The 21862-nt window shown below is 34.4% G+C and overlaps 1 pseudogene; it reads right to left on the minus strand.

Annotated features, from left to right (window-relative positions):
- Positions 1-369: 369 nt before the first annotated feature.
- Positions 370-16180, minus strand: LOC133516059 (odorant receptor 94b-like; annotated as a pseudogene).
- Between the last annotated feature and the right edge of the window lie 5682 nt (positions 16181-21862).

Below are 21862 nucleotides of genomic sequence, written 5' to 3' on the forward strand. Positions count from 1 at the left end.
GTAGTGCATGATCCGTTCCGATCCGTTTATTTGAAACGACTGATGGAATGCTACATGCAAAGTTTAATGATTTTGTTATTACTATTATAAAAAGGTAAAGCGTTTATTTTTACATGTTCATGCGACCAGCTGATGTTCTTTTCACAAATAATAATTTTCATAAATTAACAATAGCATCTAATTAAAATATCATCTGACTAAGTATCAAACGGGAGGCGATTACTTTTTTTTACGTGTTTTGGTAGCAGCTATTCCTCAAATCACCAACTGAGCGGCAGCTGACGTCCACGAGGGTTCATCATACATAGCCATTAACCACTATAAGAGTTATCGCCCGGGAGGCGATTGGTCATGGAAATCTGTTCCTGGCGTCGGTCTATTTATGTTTTTCTTGATTATTCGAGGCACGTTTTTTCTTAGACTTCATTTATCTTATTCGGAGTTATATATATCTTTATGACAATAAATGTTTACTGGTTAATATTTTTCATTCGAACGCGCAAGTTCTTGTTCGTCTCTTTAAACTTGCTTAAACAATAACTAAATGCAATACTCCTTAAGGGCGACCGCAGAAACTTGCTCCGCAACTCGGCACACAAAGAGTTCTAGCAGTTTGAGGCTACAACTATAAATTTTAATGTTACGAACCAAATATTAAGCCCTGACAAATAAGCGTGTAATTTCGCAGAGTCAAGTTTAACGTTAATATAAACATAAGGACTTTCGCGAGATTTAACGAAGGGTTCTCATTAAATTTGGATACGGGCAAGTTTTCGTTTCATTAAGTTATGCAATATTTTTAAAGGTTTAACGTTTCTTGTAACTCTTGTAATTCGGTGCGCTAAAGTTACACAGACAGAAAATAGGTAAAACTTTATAAATAAATATCTATCAAGGCAGTTTTGGTACCTTCATATTTAAAAAACAAGGTTATACAAATAATTGTACTAGCAAAAAGTTCCTCCCGCACCTTAATCCACGGGGTTAGTATGTATTTTTATTATTATTAAATAAATCAATAAAATCAAATATGTATAAAGTCAGTACTACTCACTTGTATGTATTACTCTCTTTAGAATTGAAATTAGGAACTTTATGATTTATACCTAATAATGGCGACTTGTCATAACAACAAACATGCAGTTTCTTCACAATATTCGTATATCCAAATCGTTATGGCGTACCATAAAGAGTATTAAAGTATACCAAGCCCATTGATCAAATGATAGCTAAGGTGTGATATCTTATCTATGTCTTAAAACGGTCATATTCTGGAGCACATTAGTAATATGTTTCGTGCATACAGAAAAGCCGTAGCGATTGTGCAACGTACTGTAAATAACAGCCCATACAACTAAATAAACAGACGGCAATACGAGTACACCTACTGGAGCTCGGAGGCAACAAAATTCCCTCCACACTAGTTCGCTTGCAAAGTTATCCCATAATTTTTTTGTGCTTTTTACTGAAATTTTGCGAACGGTGATACGGGAGCTAAAAATAATACCAATCGTACAGTTCTACGAATAGTAGTTTATTTATATTTCTATGTTATTTTAACTTAACGGAAATTAAAAACATGTGTACATTACAAGTGGTCTAAATAATGAAATGAAAATACAGATAATTTCAGATTAATCGTTAAGAAGTATCTAATCTAAAGTTATTTGAATTACCGACATTTTACCGAGTACAGGGAATTTATATTGCAAATAATTTTAATTAGCAGGTACTCGCGTCTATATTAATAGCTATCGTCAGTGCTAAATACGAGTATGTGTATTAAGTAGAGATGGGTAGGGGTGAGTAAACACTGAGTATTTATTTACTCAGTATTTACTCAAAGTATCCGATAAATAGCTGTAATTACTCACTTAGGTGGGTAAAAGGTTTAGGTAAAAACGATTGCTAATAAAATGTATAAAAAGTGAGATTTAAGAACTAAATTGTATTTTTTGAAGAGTGTTAAAATAATTTTATGAACAATATTTACATAATACTCGTAAAAAGCATATAGGACGCTTGAAAAAAAAGGTATTCATCAGTGAGAGGTACTTTCTAATAATGCGTAGTTAACAATTATGATTTAAATAAAAAGGTATTTACTTAAAAAATATGTGACGTAGGTATTTACTAAAATGCGTGTTGACGCTGCACTTACAACCTTTTATTAAAGCTTTTTTTTAAGAAAACTCAAAAATTACTCAACCGAACATGCTCACAGTATTTTTTTAGTACTCTATCCTGCGGCTAATCTCCCGATATTTTTTTTAAACTTTGGTTCGAAAGTTAAACTGGGCTAAACATTGTTTCGGCCTTTAGAAACAGGTTTTTCCCATTAGTATTCAATTTATCAAAAAAAGTTATAAGAAATATTCAAGTTATTTTTAAAGACCCATTTAACGATGTGCAACACGGTTGGTTTCAAAAATTTTTTTCTTAAAAAAAATAGTTCTTAGAATTAAAAAAATATTTCTTACAATTTTGAGTACATAATCCAGCGGCTTACAAAATATTATCAATACTCTATATAGTTTATACCTACCAATTAAGGTATAAACGAGTAAATATTGAGTATTTACTCGGTATTTATACGCGAGTATTTACTCACGACCCATCTCTATGTGTAGGTATTATTTCTTCTACATGTGAAATATTTAAACAACTGTGCGCGAAGCTTTAAAATTCTAAAAAAAAACAAAGATTCAAATCAGGCTTATAAGTGATTGCTGCAAACTGTTAAAGTACAAAAAAGTGTTACATGACAAAAGTATTTACGTAGGCTTCATTAACGTTGCACCTAACATTGCTCGTTCGGTTAGTTTGCATTTGATTTACTCAAGAAAGTATAAAATGTATACGAAGTCTTGACAATCTGTAAGAAAAAGATTTCCTGCAGTTTAAATAAAGCCTATAGACGAAAATGTATAAGAAGTAAATTAATAGTAGATTGTTAACCAAGGGATGAAATGGACCCATTTCTGCAGAGGTCGTTTTTAGGGCGCTAATATTTCAAGACTGAAATGGTACCTTTCACCCGAGTTAAACACTCTACTTTGCATTTCAAGTACGAGGAAAGTAAAATAGGTACAGTACATTTGAAAAAAGACGGCTGAGTATAAACTTCAGTAGTATATCTTGAGTGTACTTTAACAATTTAGGTAAAAATATCGTTGCATAAATCCATTTAAAATCAACATTTTAATTGCTTATCATAAAAAAAGAGAAAAAAAAGTACTTGTACAGAGCTCTAGAGCAGAAACATATTACTTTCTGCGTACTTTTTAGAACAACAACGCCCCACTTTCAGAGCATGAGAAATGAAAAATATATGCAAGATTCGTTGCGCTTTTTACAGAAAAAACTGTTTCAGGTCTACGGTGCAGTTCAATTTGAAAAGCTGTATGTAACGAGTATTCAATGATGAAAGTGGGTCGAGATCTAACTGCTAACTGTAGGGCTAGAACGCGAACACGATTTCTGGTAGATGGAAGTCATTATTATTTAGTAGGTACTAGTTTATTTTAAATAGTATATTTCAATATTACGATTTGATCTTAAATTTCATAGTAACTGCAATGATTCTGCATAGTAATGTAGTACGAATCACCCGCCATTTCTTTATTAATGTAACGAAGGATTTATGAATCAATAGTAAATGATTGCACATGCTCTAAGAACCAAATTTAGAAACTGTATGAAGGCCAAATTTATAAATCGCATCGCATTCATGATTGCGATTGTAGGTCATAATTTAGGAGCCAAATATGGACTTATATATGGATTAAAGGTACCTGAGCAAAAGTGTTGATCGACAGGGGTACAATCTTGCCAGCTTTTGGTAATATAGAGCACTTGATTCTCTCCATAAAAATTATTAAGTACCGACGGTATTTTACTGGCAACTCCTCCCATTGCATGCAGTACGCAGATTCCATCAATCTTTGGCTCTGATAAGTAAATATAATGGTTTTACATTGCGCAGCACCATTTATGGTATAAGTAGTAACAAAATATAGGCACTTATTCATGCTTTTATATAGAAAATGAAACTTAACTTACATGTGCTCCGAAATCATAAAAGCTATTAGCATAGGTAAGGTCAAGGTGGTGAAGACCATATGTAAGGAAAGACTGACAAGATTTTTTGTCGCTTTTAACTATTGCGTTTGTACACATACTCCACTTAGGTTGGTAGAGTAGAAGGAGTGAAGCTTTCCTTTCCGACTGTGTCTGAGCGACGTATGTATGCAAATACGAGAATTCTTGCCCTATGGCAGTCTTCTCTGCAATAAGTTTTATATGCCGGTCTTTCCCACATTAACCTTAGTAATATAGCATCATAACTAGAAGAGTTGGAGTGTTCTAGGTAAAATTATCTTCGATGCTTATAATAATATGTCCAAGTAAACGATGACACATAATTTTTAGTAAATTTTAGTGTTAATTCTTGACCGTATATGCCGTGACCTAGTTTATTTTTAAAACAAAAATCAAAAAAATCACTTACCTCGTGAGCCACTTCGTTACCGTAAAAGCAAAATAAGAAAAGTTCCGAAAGAATGCAAATCATGTACAATATCATGGATAGGAATTCTCCAGAAAGAGGATTCATCTGAAAATACATTCTCATTTTAGATTGCATTGATAACATCATTAAAGAAAATGATTAGAGTCAGATTAAGACAAGTTGACAGCCCACACGGTGCAAAAGTTAATTTAAATGTCAAACTTCTATGAAATTATGTCGTTTACTTAACACTTGCATAGGCTGGGCTATCAATATCGTTGCTGACTTAGCTTGGTCTGACTCTAATTACCTTCGTTTTGAATTTTTCTTGTATTCCTTTATTTCTTAAAAAAGATCTGATGGATTAAAATAAAAACATGTTTTTTTTTTAAATATTATGTCCCCATGAAAAAAGTCACGGGAAAAAAAAACTATATAATTATTCGGGGTTATTATTTTGAAATTAAGTACATAAAATCGATTTTTTTCGCGTGGGGTAAATACGAATGCACTTTTAAAACTACGGTTTGACTGTAGTGCCTCATTACTCAATAATACCTGAAAAATGAGTTACACATGCATGTCAAGTGATTTGAAAAGTCCTTGAGAGACAAATATTCGCAGTTCGGTTTGTGCTTGTGCTTCCACGACTAGTGACCCGGAGCGAACTGAAGCGGGAAGGCAGATAAACATGCCGTCTCAGCAAGTGTTACGAGGGTATGGATTGCTTTAAGTGTAGTAAAAATTGGCGATATTCGACTTAACCCCATTTTCTAAGTTACCACAAAGCACCTTTGTAAAGGCTAAGGAGCCTTTTAGCCAAATATTGACTTAAATTTTATACTTACATCTTACATGAAGCATGCATAAAGTTAATTAGTTAGCCCCATATGCTTATGGGGCTAACTGTTTATATGTAATGAGTAATAACGTGTTTTTCTAATGCACATGAACTTACGTTAATTGTTCTGTAGGCGGTGGTGCAAATAATCCAGCCACTAACCAAAAATTGGAAAAGAATAGCATTGCTAAATATCTCCTCATTTATATTCGAAAATCTGAAACAAGTATTATATGTGCGGGCTGTACGATAACAAAGTAAACAGTGCTCCTCGAATAAAAGCAGTAATGAAATTAGAAAATCTGTTAGAACTTGGAGTTTTAAAATGTCGCTTACGGTTGTAAAGCGCGGGGCAAAAAATAGCCTCGAATAAATTATATTTATGCACAACATACATTACAATAACCGCTTCAGACTCGAGAAAGGCGTTGTCCTAACTAAAGCGACAGTCGCTACGACGACGTTACGGCGATAATTTGGCTCGTGGCGGTAGGTCTGGAGGCGTATTCAGGTTTAATAATAAAAAAATATGATATTGATTTAATAACCAGCCAACGCAACTAGGAAAAAAACTTTTGTATGGTGTTTGCTTCGTAAACCATTGCCAACTAAACAAGACGTCAGTGCTATTTATCTGTCAAGTTTACGTCAAGTCAACTGTCAGCCACATTACTTTGCTTGTCATGGTGGCTCACATGTTTTTTCGCATATTTCTTGTAATTTCGTTTTCATTCCTTTTTGAAGTGTGTTGAAAAAGTGAAACTTGGTTAGAATAAAGAGTGCGTTAATAGATTTTATTAAAATGCTACCGAGAACACGGTATATTAAGTACATTAAGTGTGAAATTAGTGGCAATCGAACCACTCGCAAAAATCGCAAAAAAAGGAAGTTTATGTTATTTCCCTACACATTGTTACCCTACATGTTGTTACCAAAGATAATTTGAAGTAGAGATTGATTGTCAAAGTACATTTTGTAGCCACAGTAAATTTACATGCAGCCATCTTTCGACACATGATTATAACTTTTAGAACGCCAATTGACTTTGATCCTTATTCTTTTACTGATATGTGTTAAATTTGTTTTTCAAAAATGTCGCCATCTAATAGATCAAAGGCCAAAGGTATGACAGCATCGTTTCGAGCGATGGCGCCATAACCTTTAGGTTGTGCCCGGTAAGGTGGCACTTTTTGAGATTTAACAAATTTAACACTTTTTGATATTTAACAAATTTAACACATATCAGTGAAAGAATAAGGATCAAAGTTAAAATGGCGTTCTAAAAGTTATAATCATGTGCAGGGGCGGCCTTAAGGCCTCTGTCTTTAGTGCTAAATAAAACAATCAGGGAAACGCCTTGTAGACAGTCCTAAGGCCGAGTTTAAAGAGAAGGAGCTCGGTCGTGAACTAACTACCTATGTGTTATGAAGCGACTATTAGACAACCATGTGGTTCCATGCAAAGGGCAGCCCACATAGCCCTTGATCGCGTTAAGTGGAATGACATAGTTGTTGGTCACGATCCTCAGGCATGAGGGAACGACGACGAAGAAGAAGAAAGGCCGAGTTACAGACAAAAACCAATGGTCAAGTGTTTTAAAACGTAATGCTTAAGGCCGAGCTCCGCGAAGAACCGAAGGGCTTCCGTATGAGGCCAAAGGTTGAGCTATGAGAGATCAGAGCTTAGAATCGGACAAACGGCCGAAGGCCCAACCGTCCGATCGAGGAGAGTTTTCATGCAAGGCTAACAGGAGAGCATAGCCTTAATCAATATGATCTCGATTGTCTTCCTACTCAACCTTTAGCATCGCTTGAAAGCGCGATGCTTGGATGTTTTGGGCCTTCGGCCGTATGCAGGTTTTTTTTATTTCATATTTGAGTCATACGATCACAGTTGTGCAGTAAATCGGCATTTGGCCTCAGGCTGCACATTTCGGGCTTTAGGCCAGACGTGGAGCGCGCTCTTCGGCCACCTAGGGCCTTAAAGCTCATTATTGCGATCCGCCAAACACATTATCTATTGTTTGTGTCCAAGCTCTGCTGTCCTGCATATCGCCCTTGGTATTTCGATTTATTATTAAACAATTAACCTTTGTCATTTCCGAATTCAAATCTGTAGCCCTGCCTAGGGCCTCAGGCAGGGCTACGGGAGATTTGAACGCACAGAACAGCACCTTGGTTAGTGGGTTCTCGAGGGCTGGATTCTTCCCCTCGCTGTCCGATTTTGGCATGCCAGTTTTATATCAGATACACCAATTGCATACGGCGGCATGGCAAAACAAAATTTCAACTTCATTAAAAATGATTGCAAAAAAAATATTGCAAAAATACAATAAGCGATCGTGCCAAGACACTTTTATTGGAACTGTTTTTTTGCAATTAACGCCTCTTAGGTCTTAAATTTAAGAGTCCGTCTTAGATAACTTCTGCATCGACTTTGACTCTACTCATGTTTCACGTAAAAAACTACTCAGCCTGTTGCGCGAGGTCCCCGCAAGCGCGAGGCCCCGGTCGGTTGCCCAGTTCGCCACCCCCAAACGCCCCCCCTGATCATGTGTCGAAAGATGGCAGTAAATTTACGTGGCAATAAAGTTTTCTTTTAAAATACACCTCAAATTAACTTTGATTAGTACTATTGTTCTTTGACAGTTCTTTGTCGTACATGTTGGTAATGTTTTGTGATGCAAACTGATTCCAGTCGCTAGTATAGGAGTCCTGTGTTATTGTAGTGATTATATTCTCTTTGGTATCAACGTATAAAAGTATTCACTGTATTTTTAGAAAAGAGATCGCATCCACGTCTATTATTAAAACTAGTTTTAATGTTGCGAGTAACACGTTCTGGGATTCTAGCAAACTGTTGCAAAATTTGGGTCATTAACGTATTACATTCTAATTAGTGTTTTTTAATGCATAATTAAAAACTTTCATTAGTAGGTAATACCATAGATGTTTCTCTAAAAGTTTTTTATAACAAAAAATATTGATTGATTGTTTTTAGGTCAGGCAACGAATGCTCAAAAAAGGGTATAGAAGGAAATGCTTGGATCACAATTTTCGACTTCATAACTTTGTTTGGAGTAGCTAGGAGATGAACATATCAAAGTCCCCAGCCCTAGCCCTTGAGCCGGGGGAGAGGGGGTTTGAAGATCCTATTTTTCGGTTTTTCGATTATATCTCGGAAAGTATGTGTCTTAGTGACATGACTACTCATAAAAAAAGAGAGCTTATTAAATTTGCTACAAGTTCAGTCAATTTTTGCGATATCATGAATAGTTTTCGAAATATCTTCTCTTGAAAGTTTATTTCCAGAGAGGTTTCTCTCTTGAAGGTTTATTTCGAGATATTCCTCTCTTAAAAGTATATTATACATAGTAGTTATATATTATGTAGAACTAGAACTAGTTTTAAAATTGTTAGCTTAGCAGTCTCTTGACGTGAAACATGTATTTCATACACTTTTTTATTTATTTTGTATTCTTTGACACTTGGAGAGCCTTTGCACCTCCAAATCTTATTAATGGGTATTATTATCTTTCTTAGACCGTGGGGACCTTATATATCTCCTTACTTAATGTATTACCCAAGGAGGCTATACGTCTCTGTAATATTGTATCATATACTTGACATTGGATACATACTAGTTATGTATTCTGTAGCATTAGTTTATGAGACTGCTAGCTTAACAGTCTAGACGCGAATGGTTTTTTTAAATATAAATTTCATTTTGACACTTGGTGAGACTTTACACCTCCAAATTTTATTGGTATTAGTATTCCGACTTTGGGGATCTTTTACATCCCCAGATTTAATGTATTTTTAACCATACAGACTATACATCTCTGTTGTATTGTAGTAATTATTTATTTTAAGATTATGATAATGTAATGTTTACCCAAGTATTGGCTGTTGTATTTATAAATGGTTTAATGTATTTTTCATGTCACTATATGATGTTACTATAAATGTTGTATTGACTTGTAAAAGAACCCATGAGGCCTACTTGCAGAATAAATTATTAATTTAGAATTTGGGTCTCTCAATTTGTATCTTGATACCTACAACAGTGAAGCTGCTAGGCCGTGTTTGAAATCGTTTTCGTATAAATTGGGGGTGATGAATTCATTTATGGTACAATGTATCACAATTCCGAAGGAAAAAAAACTTTCATAAAATACTTTTTTCCCCTTCACGTTTAAACCGCTGAACCGATTTCTCTGAAATTTGGTATTAAGATATTTTGACTCCTGGGACAGGACAAAGGATAGTTTTTAAAACCAAAATATCTTTCGAGGATGTGAAAAGTGGGGTGGAAGTTTGTATGGGGAATCAATAACCGCTGAACCTATTTAGATAAAATTTGGGATGATCTACATCTTCGATTTAGTTGGAAATGATACGAAACATGACTTGAAACCTAAAATTAGACAGTATTAATCTTAGGAATTCAGCTACAGCAAAGAAACTGAATTCCCCCATACCCTATTTCATACCTTTAACGGACGATTTTTGAGATAAAAACTACCTTTCTCAAGACTCAAAATATATATTTACTAAATTTCAACAAAATCGGTTTAACATTTTAAGCGTAAAGAGGACTAAAAAAATTGTTTAAAGTTTATACCTTTTTATTTCTGAATGTGTCGATGGGATACCATAAATGAATTCAGCACCCTTATAGCAGCTTCACTGATGTAGATATCGAGATAAAAATTGAGAGCCCCAAATAAACTTTCAAGAGAGAATATCTCGAAAACTATCCGAGACATCGAATAACTTGACTCAATTAAACTTGTAGCAAATTTAATCAGCTTTCATTTTATCTCCACAATCATATCGCTAAAACGCATAGTTTCCGAGATATAATCGAAAAAACGAAAAATGGGGCCTTCAAACACACCTCTCCCCCGGTTCAAGGGCTACGGCCGGAGACTTTTGATATGTTTACCTCATAACTAGTCCGAACAAAGTAACTAAGTCAAAATTGTTTTTACGCATTTCCCTCTATACCTTCTTATTGCTTGGCCTATTACTTTGTAGGGTCTTTGTGTATAGGTAATGTAAATTTATCATACAACATTTAATGCAAGGAAAATCAGTCAAAAATATTTGTAACTATAATTTGAAGGTATTTACTTGGCATTCTTACTTGATGATTTGATTATAGTGGTAAATAATTCCTCTAAATCGCAATTCGAGAAGTTGCGTAAAAGAATGAGATGTCTTTCTTGCTTCTTCTTGACATCTACTAACAAGGTTTTCTAAATTTAACCTGTAACGAAAAATAACTTCGCTTTTTTGTGCTTTTGCGTAGGTATCATTTACTTGAAACATGCAATTTCGCTACACTCTTACCTCAAAATGCAAATTTGAGTCTTGATTTGTGCAAACAAGTACACAATAAAAATGTCCATTGTTGAATTGTTTAGACCTAGCCACGTAGTTTGCATCCATACATAACTGATGACAATATAAAACCTGGACAAAATAAACAAAACTTAATTATTTCAACCAAGAACGTCCCCAAGTGATATAAATGCAGCGATTTTTTTAATTTTTCCTTCAATAAAAAAATTATGAACAAAAAGGTATTATTACTTTTATATTGATTGATTCATTAGATAAATAAAGGTAATAGTGCTTTACCATAAGCGAGTGGGAGATTCATTTAACAATTCCCAAAAGCAGCAATGTCGTTATCATGCGCATCTTTGCCTGGCTTGAAAAGAAGTGTTTTAGGGTTCCGTAGCCAAATGGCAAAAAAAGGAACCCTTATAGATTCGTCATGTCCGTCTGTCTGTCCGATTATTTTTTTTACCAAACAACGGGCTATTTGTAATTGCTAATATCTAAAATAGTCATAGCGACCATAAATAAATAAGCCATGAAAAGTTGCGCATGGTAGGCAATGATAAGCAATTTTATTTTACATAATATGATTAGGTACTTACTTTGAATTTTCATTGGTGTCAAAAGGCACCCATATGGTAAATTCGACTATTTCATTGTTTAAATGCAAATAAATGGGCAACGTGATCCAAAGAAAACAAGTCAGTATGCAAAGTTTGTTAAACAGTCGCAGCAGAAATCGAGCATGATTAATTGTCCTCACGAGAAGTGGCCGATGCTCAGCTAGTCCTTGGTTGAAACTCGGCCCTGATTGAGAATATACATATGTATAGTACAGTAGGAAAGTGGATAATTCTAACAGTTAAATAGTTTAAAGTAATTTTAAACAAGCAATATATGTTTTGCTGTGTAGCGGAGCAAATATACGATATACGATTATACGAATACGAATATACGATTTGACATTTATAACAGTCGAATAGGTTTTCTGTGTCCCATAATCGAATAAATTTGCATAAATAACCCTTAAATAATCCTAGATTTCATTCAGGACTAAATAATTTTCCCCTGTTTTCATAAAGCGCCTAGATTATTTTGCAAGCGTATCTGTATCCATAGTTCTGAGCCAAAAAACGCGGGCGGTAGCGATAGCTGAGTGCCCACACTTATGTTGATTTTAAATTGTTTATTGAAATAAAAGCTCATGCAAAGAAAAAGCATGAAAATAAACAAGGACATTAGAATTTTCTACAAATACTGTTATATCTACACATACGACCATACGATTACGATTTCTTGTTACGACCGGCATTGCAGAGCAGCGTTTTTCTGTCTCAGAGCTAGCGGATGTCATATCCATCCGTTTCCAAAATATCTTAAACGCTCATTTTAATAAATATTTAATAAATAAAATAATTTTTACACGAAAATGTCTTTATACTCGTAGTAGTCTATATATACATATAAACGTGAAAGACCTGACTAACTGACTTAAATCAACGCACAGCCCAAACCGCTGGTACTAGAAAGTCCAAATTTGGCAAGTGGGTTCCTTTTAAGGTCTAGGGGTCCACTAAGAAAGGATTTTTCAAAATTCATCTCCTAAAGGGGTGAAATTGGGGTCCAAAATTTGTTTGGGGAAACAAGATTAGTTTGCCTATTATATTCGAAATTTCACAGGACTATTCCTAAAGATAAATGAGTAAACACGTGTTTCAGGTTTTTTCAAAATTCAACCCCAAAGAGGGGAAAAAGTCCCCAATAGGGTTGATATCAAAAAATATCAATATGGGTATCGTTTTCATAGTATTTTGAGACGCTAATTACAAAAATGGCATGAAAATTAAAATATAGTAGCCGAAGATTTACAGCCACACGTGATCCAGACTTTTGAGAATGCAATCCCTTAAAGTAATTTTTTTAGCTACTACTAATTAAGCGAAATGGGTTAAAAAGGGGTTGATAATTTGTAAGAGGTTTAAATTTTAACTTAAGCTAGGAACTTGAAACTTCGTGAATTGGTACTTCATTGAAAGAGAAGAAAACAATTTTAAGCGTTTTTAATAATTCATTCCCCAAGGTAGTGAAAAAGAGGTTGAATGTTTATATGGAGGTCAAACATTTTTTTGGGTGCGGGACTACAAGTTTACGGGCATATTATTAGAAAAAAAACAAAAATGATTTCAGGGTTTTTAAAAATTCTTCTTCTAAAATGGTTAAATAGGGGTTGAAAGTTTGAACCCATTACAAATGCATTCATAATTTAAGATTAAAAAAGTTATTTTTACGTTCTTGGAAATTCAACCCCTAAGGGGGTTAAAAAGGGGATAGAAGTTTATATGTGGTACGGGTTTTCTTTTAAGCTAGGCTTTTAAAATAGCGTTCATTGAACGTATTAGTCCCCCAAATTGGTGAAAAAAGGGTTTAAAGTTTGCATTCGATTGGAATAGTGGACTTGAAAATCTTCTTAAGGGATCGAGAACATTTTTTTTCACTTTTATTCACTTCGTAGATTGTGCCAGACAAATCTCTTGCGTTGTATAATTATTAACAAGTGATTAACCTTCCCTACTGCTACCTTTTGCTGCATAATGTTCTATGTCCATGTATATAACCACCAACATACAAATACACGCGTACGAAGTCGCGGGCAACAGCTAGTTAGTTTATAAACCGCAAAACAAACTAATTTTACACATACTAATTACAAGATAAATGAACGTCAATTGGCTGTAAATCGTTAAATCAAATCTATGACACGCAACCGTATTTTTTTGTTTCACAGACATACTATATCGTTCGATTTTGAAATTGTTTGCAATTAACAGTTAAGTAATTTCCAAAAAAAATCCATTAAAATGTCAACCCGGCTGATATTAGAATAGAGGTCAAATTAAATTGCTTTGTTTTTTAGAGATGTTCGAAATTGGAATGTAATTATTAAATAATAATAATTATTATTATTATTTATTATTAATTATACACTTGATTTTGTTGTAAAAATTAAGCAAAGTTAATATTTTCACAAATAATACAATTGTTGTAACAAAACAGTTTCTTTTCATGCTAGTCGTAATTTGCGGTTTTTGATTGATCCATGTAAGATATGTGTGTCCCTGTATAAAATAATTTTAATACATTTGACTTCTTCTTCTTCCTCGCGTTGTCCCGGCATTTTGCCACGGCTCACGGGAGCCTGGGGTCCGCTTGACAACTAATCCCAAAATTTGACGTATTGGCCATCTGACCTTCCAACCCAGAGGGTAAACTAGGCCTTGTTGGGATACATTTAGTTCCGAAAAACTCATTGGTACGAGCCGGGGTTTAAACCCACGACCTCCGGATTGCAAGTCGCACGCTCTTACCGCTAGGCCACCAGCGCTCATGATTTTAATACATTTGACTACGGTAGTATGAAAAGCGGGTGCCATTTTAGGCAAAATCCGTCGCTCGCGTCCGCGTCACTTTGCATTGCTCATACTATTTTTCATTCACCCGCTCTGTACAACCGCGCCACCTAGCGGGCTCCCTAATACTTAATATTTTATAACTAGGTAGGTCGACTGAAATGAAGTAAATTGTTAGGTTATGATTAATTATTTTATATTATGAATTAGCTTAATACAAGGCATATCAGTATTGTTTTGATTGCCTCTTATTAGAGAATGATTTAAGGCATTAAGTCCTCCATTTCGTCGGGGATAATAAAATACCGTGCAACTAACAAAGTCGAAAATGTTCGAAATTCAAACAATGTACAAGGAAATTGAACTTTACTGCATTTATTAGTTACGCGTTATTGCACTAGCCCTGACGATTTATGTGCTCATTTTTTTGTGCAAAAAAAAGTTTATTAAGTAAATAAGCTTTGACGTAGTCATTTGAAAAATTAGACTTACCCTTCATAATATTAAGTATTTCCAGTATCTTATGAGGTTTCTTCATAAACATAACTTGTTTAAAGATGCAATCAAGAAATGTTAGTAGTAAAAACATTGCATCCATTACTTTTTCGATATCAGTACGCACCTAAAAAAGAAGTTAATCATTCTACATTCTTTATATGGAATCATCATGTTCCTTCCTATCCAATAAATGCATTATAGTAGGTGTAATAAATTCATCAGTATCAGTTTTAAGCACCCGTGACATGCCTTTAAAAAAAATAGTATAATAAATTGCATTTAAGGGTTCCGTAGTCAATTAGGAATCCTTATAGTTTCGCCATATCCGTCTGTCTATCTGTCCAAGGCTTTGCTCCGTGATTGTTAGATCCTAACCTAAATCAAGAATTGCGACTGAACGGTAAAAATAAATAAATAGGGTACCTCCCATACAAAATGTTTTTGTTTTATTTTTTTTGCTTTTACCCAATGGTGTGAGGTATCGTTGGAAAGGTGTTTCAAATCTACAAACATTTTATGAAAAAGTGAATAGTTTCGGGAATAATCGGTCCAAACGAAAAAAATAACTAATTTTTGAATCATGGGTCTAAAAAAGATGGGAAAAGTCAATAATGTCCGAGTCGATGGCATTAGCCAACAGGGTCAGCTGATAGCTTGCAAGTCTGACGTTCAAGATGCTGTTGCAGTTGCTGGCTGATGTTTGCGGACGTGCATGTAACGGTTACCACGTTACCACGTAGCCAGTCTCCTGACCAGCCTAGCCGATACATGAGACAGGGCCCTGATTTCACCCGTATCGTTTAATTACTTGAAAGACGTGAATTATCTGCAGCAACGTGTACAGCATTATAAGGCAAAAACTGATGCATATGTAGACGCCGTGTAATCTTTTTTTATGTTCGGGGAAGTGGAATCCAAAGGGAAAATTCCACAATTTCTTAGTACTTTCAAATGTGGAGTTAAACTCAAATATGATAGTAATTCCCCATCGTATTCGGCCATTTCTAAGAACACTTGCGTTTTACTGTTGTAAATGGTCACTAAAATACTAAACGTGCATATGGTTGGAAATCCAAGTTACGAATTGCTGGTGTAGGTTAACTAGAAGCACTTTCATTATATAGTCTCGACACGTCAACACGGTATCAGATAACGACGTATTGGGGTAATAACGTGTAATAAAATATTTTATAGGCTATTATCTAGATGTGACCATTACTAGTGACTGTTAAAATAATAAGTTTACATGTTTCTTGTAATGCATTGTTTAATTCCAAATGCTAAAAGCTTTTATCATTTCTATCTGTTACCGAATAGTTATTTGTACAACAAGAGAGCAAAGTATGATATTTCTTCAAAAGCGCACGAGATGTAAATAACTTTGATCTCGTGTAGTACACAAAAATGTTCACATCAGTTAGTCATCAAAAAATACAACCTGAAAAAATGAAATCCAGACGGACGGATCACTATTTCACTCATGTTTTCTGAAGGTATTCTAACAATTAACTTTAATTACCGCAATAAAACAAAACGAAAGAAATTTCAATAAATTAATACGAAAATGATGAATTAACGAACATCAATTGACAGTTCAATCGACAACTTTTTTTTGTAAAAAAAAACTTTGAACTACTATTTGTCAACTATAGTAAAGATCGTTAAAAGTAGTTAAGTAGAATTATTTACTGCGTAACAATTGCGTAAATTTGTATAATTTCATTGTTTTGATTGTATAATAAAATACGTAAAATGTGGTGTTTTTATTAAATTATAAACTTTTATTTCATTAATTAATTATTACGAATGAAGACTCGTAGGGTGTTTTGGAACGATGCGGTCTGACTTATTTCGGGGGTCTATTATAAACCGTCAATATACCGTTGAATTACGTATGCACTTTTTGTCTCTTTCTTTTTGCTAAGGACGTGAAAGGGATAAAGACAATAGAATCCAAATATTTCGAACTTGTATTAGGCCCCGCACGTTGAAATTACATTCGAATCTAAAGGTCACTTGAATGTTATTTTGTCTCACTCGGTGAGCAAAATGCGGTTTTAGCTCACTGTTTTTAAGCAGCAAATTACCCTTGTTCCAACTGCTGACGTGAAAAAGTTATTTGTTAATGTGTGTATGAAGAAGTTCATGTTTGGTTGTCAATGACAATAATATAAGAAAGTTAGGAGTCAAATGCATATATAGCCTAGTCATAAGTTTTGTAACAAAGTTAATTGTCCCCAGAGACTACCATTTTAAAGTTATTTAATTAAGTTTTATATATTTAATAAAGGGATTAATAATAAATGAAATACATCCAATGATTATTCGATATTTTTTATTTTTATTTTATTATTTATTCAACAACATACATTAACAGTTAAACCATACATGCAAGTTATGGGTTACATACATACTTAAAACTAAGCTTATCACTAGATTTACTTAATATTAATAGTTGCGGACATGGGAGAGAACAATCTCACACCTGAGGATGCCGAAGACCAGGCAAAGTGGAGAAGATTAAGTAGGAAAGCGGACCCTGGCATCAATGGCGCTAGGCCGGGAAAACGCTAGGTTGTTGAAGACGAAGAAATTGTGAGTGTAGATATTGACTTTAAGTAGCGGGCTGCTTTGGCTAGGAATTTCGGTTCTGTTTGTGAGAATAAGTCAAGAGTGGGAATATGGAAAACAATATTATTAATATGGTTGCGTGCAACATATAGAGGACTAGTGACTAATGTTATTGTGCTGGTATTGGGAATTACGAACATAAGTGTAATTCGTGGCCGGAGAGTAGCTCTAACAAATGGTGATGGTACCTTAAAATGTACATATTGCAGTAGCAATGGATTAAATATTAATCCACGTATTAACCAAAAAAAGTATTTTACCGTTGTGAACTGCCTACGTACTTCAAGGCTTTGATATGAGACCATTTCTAATACAAACGGCGTGGGATATATGTATATAGGGATAGTACCCATGTGTTTCCAGTAGAGATATCTGATAAATGACTTTTGAATTTTTTCAAGAAGAAGAATGTGGTTTATTTCGTGCGGTTTCATTCAATACAGTTAGTTTCCAGAAGACTACGTACAAATGCATTATATAATAACGTAATGACATGATAAACGTTAATGATATTGGCATCCCTCGCTTCAATGCCTTTTAATTGACCAGGCCAGCCCCAACAAAAGTTATAATAGTTATTTGTTATACAAGTACCTAAGGAAAGTTGTCGTTTAACGCCTCTTGCTAATATTGGAATCCGAGCAAGCGAAAGGAGGAACCACGTAAGGCGAGACAAACTTTGCTACTGAGTGTTACATTTTTTTTCACCACAGCAACGTGAGGAAAATACTAACTGTAACACATTACAAATTAAATATAAATGAACCCTATTAAATATGTATCATTCAAAACCAACACTCATACAAGTCAACAACCCAAAATATGCATGAAATTACTTTACCACTCTTATGGATAAAATGCAACTTACTCGTCAGGTTTCGAAGAATAAAGAGAGCCTTTACGAGCTGGTGTGATAAAAATATTTATTCTACTCGTCGACTGTAATGGTTGAATTAAGATTTCGTATACCAAACTATAATTGCGTACATTTCATATATGGGCTCCCGACTGAACTATAATATTCATTTTGATACGCTGTAGTCAACTTGACTAATCACATGTCGCCGCGCTCCCATAGAAAAGACTAAACGGGCGCGGTGCGGGACTATATAGTCGCGCGTTTATGTCTTTTGTACCACTTTTTTGTCTACTAAGATACTTACCAAGTTTCATTAATTATTTAGGTTTTATAGTCATTATTTGAGTATTATTTTAGATGACTTGTAGAAAAAGTATTGTATATAATAGTGAGATAATCAAGCATTTCAATCTCGTACCTTACTTAGGCAACTCAGTAAGCTTCGTTGCCTAAACACGGTACTAGACTGAAAAGCTCTCTGTTATATCACGATTGTATAAAATACTAATGTATCTTAGAACAATGCCTGTTGTTCACCTCATATAAGCATTAGTTTGTTAAAGGGCGCGTCGCTCGTTAATTAAAAAGCATGTATGCAAGAGTTGACAATATGGAATAATTATTACACATTATTTTATTTCTACCTAAAAAGTTTTTTTTAAATTGAATATGTAAAATTCAGTTAAATAACTCATTCATTCATAGTTGATGTGTACAGTAGTTAACGGAGTGACAGAATTTAAGGTAAGAATAGGTAGGTGACTTTCTATAAATATTGGACATAACATTATGTCAAATATTTATATAAAGTTATAACACGTGTAATTTAAATATAAAGTGGTAACTTTGTAAAATCGCACAACGCCATTATTAGAGTCAGAGTCTGATAACGAATCTCACTAAATTCAAAGCAGAAACACTAATAATCACATTTATACGTTCGAGTGAGATACACGGCCGAGTGATGTAAAAATAACACCAAATTGACATCAATTCGAAAGTTCTAATCGGTCATTGGGTTAGAACATATTGTCGAGGCATATATTTTAGCGAATTCAACACAGCTGGTGCGCCTAGTGGTTATTCCGTGCATCCGCAAATTAGCGTTCATTCCAGACGATTTGTAAGCCTCACCACCCAGTAATGTCATTACGGTTTTGTTGAGTTTTTCCCGAGTAAGAAAGTATTGAGAGTAACAATTTTTTAAAATCTTTACCTACCTATAGGTACATATTAACCTACCTATCTCTCATTGGGTCATAAACAGTAGGTATATTTAAGTATAGAAATAATTGTAAGTCGACAAATCATTGCACTTTGGATGGAAATAAATTACTATTTAGTGTGCGTACTTTTTCCTTCGATTAGTATCTTACCTTTGCATACTTACGACTAGAATTCATTTTTAGGCACTTAGTATTGGTATCTTTCTTATCAAATAATGTGTATTTTCATAAATTCTTACGTTTCTTGATACGAGTAGAACATATTTAATTTTAATAGTAGCACTGTATACAAAAACTTATTTCATTAAGCATTTTCATTTCATCACATCCATTACTTTATGTTAGTGATGTAGCGTACGTATTAATAATATAGCGTACGTTTGTATTGACGGTTTCACCCACTGTTTACGTAGGCGTTCAAGCCTTGTCATTATCACACTTGTAGTATCTTCTATTTCGTATTATTAAATTATATTTACGAGTACTGGTGGACGAGCGATAAGGCGTGCGGCTTCCAAATCAAACGTCGTGGGTTCGAACCCCTGCTCAAATACAAATGAGTATCTTGCGTTACTAATTATTTTATAATATTGGTCAGTTGCTCTCCGTTGAAAGAAAACTTAGCGAGGAAACCTGCATAAAGCTGCGAAGATATTTAATAAACACGAAGAAATAGGTTGATATTAAAATTTTCACATGACAAAATCTTTTCAAGTCTTACCTTGTGACGCTCGTATTAACATTTTATGGGTACAATATTATTTAAACTTCATAATGTCATTTCGTTTCCAGATTTTATTTTCATGCCTCGTGCGTTTATTTTTATAACTTGTAACGGATTTTAATAATGATATCTGACTGAATGTTCAGCAACGTGTCGATTAGATGCCGGAAAGCTTTACGCTCTAGGAGTTTAACTTTCGAACTATTTACATTGTCAACTAGCCTGAAGTCTTGGTGAAACTTCTAATGAATCCCTGTTACCACCCGTTCTCTGTCGTAGCAACGACTCGTGTCAGATGTATTTGCAATAGTCCGTGATAGCTTTACAACGACGTATCTTGGTTAGGATTAATGTGCTAACTTCTTTGTTATTGAATATTCTCTAAGGCCTTACTCCTTTGCCTTTACTCTCTAAGGCCTACGACCTATCTGACCTAGTCGGTAGATACCGTATGAAGCTGATGGGTTCAAATCCTGGTAAGGGCATTCATTTATGTGATAAGCACGGATGTTTGTCCCTGAGTCAATGGTGTTTTCTATGTATTTAAGTATTTATATATTATATATAGAATAGAATAGAATAGAATAGAATAGAATAGAATAGAAGAAATTTATTCAGAATATATCGTTGTCTGAGGACGTACACAAGCCTTACTTAGCTTACTGTGGGACTTGGTCAATGTGTGTAATAATGTCATATTAATATTCATTTATTTATTTACTCCTACCTGCATTTCTTATAACTCCAATGAGATCAACCTAATTTTCAATTGGACTATTTGTAACTTGTAACTCTGTTCGAGTTGCATTCTTAAACCTTCAATTTTGTTCCGGGCACTAAGTTTTGTGACTCAAAACTTAGTGCCCGGATATCCTTATATCAATTTTCCTGTAACTTATTCTTATATGAGGGCATTTTCAGAAAAAAGTGTACCCTACCTAAAGGTTGTCTGGAAGAGATCGCTTTTTAGCGATAAGACCGCCTGTTGTTTACCTATTCTTAATGTGCTGTATTATTTGTATTCTTTCTGTATTGAGGTGTGAAATAAATTTTGTATTGTATTGTACCCTGTACTTTTTGTTTAAACCTAACAAATTTTGGGTTATTTCTACTCAGAATCACGAGCACTATCGATTTAAGCAATAAAAACGTGTCCCAATTTTAATTACAAAACTGACTTAACCCAAAACGGGTATATTTTTTTCTGAAACCCCCTATGAACGGCGGCCTAGATACTACAATAGGTATTGAATAAAGGTAGTGTCCGACCAAATTTTCAGTTTCTGTTTTGGTACGGCAAAAAACCCGTTTCGGTCAAAATACTGCTGAGCCGCTCTGAAACTTACAACGTTGTGCTTTTGGATCGCTTTCTGCTAGTTTTCTATAATGATAAGTAAATATTAATTAGTCTTCCTTAATTAGAATAGGCATCGTCTGACACGCGCTTTTCATTGTTCATCAGTCTAAAAAAAACAGGCCTTCAACATTATTTTCAACGATTTTAACACGCCTATAAAACTTTCGGTTTCGGTTTCTACAAAAAACTCGGTTTCGGTCGGACACTAGAATAAAGTTTCATGGGCGTCATTCTTGAAATGTGCATTTTATGAATGACAACGTATCTGAATCTTACTGGTTGCATGTGTGCTCACTCAGACTATATTGTAGCTACATGTGTGCGAACGCGACATACAGATGATATTCACATTATATTGGCATAACTAACCTAAAATTGGAGATGCGGAATAACTTACCGAAAATAATTATACTGGTTCTGAGTTACTCCTTGTTGAGCGTCCACCGAGCGGCGGCACTTGT

This window comes from Cydia pomonella, chromosome 3, assembly GCF_033807575.1.
Source record: "Cydia pomonella isolate Wapato2018A chromosome 3, ilCydPomo1, whole genome shotgun sequence".
Taxonomy (NCBI): domain Eukaryota; kingdom Metazoa; phylum Arthropoda; class Insecta; order Lepidoptera; family Tortricidae; genus Cydia; species Cydia pomonella.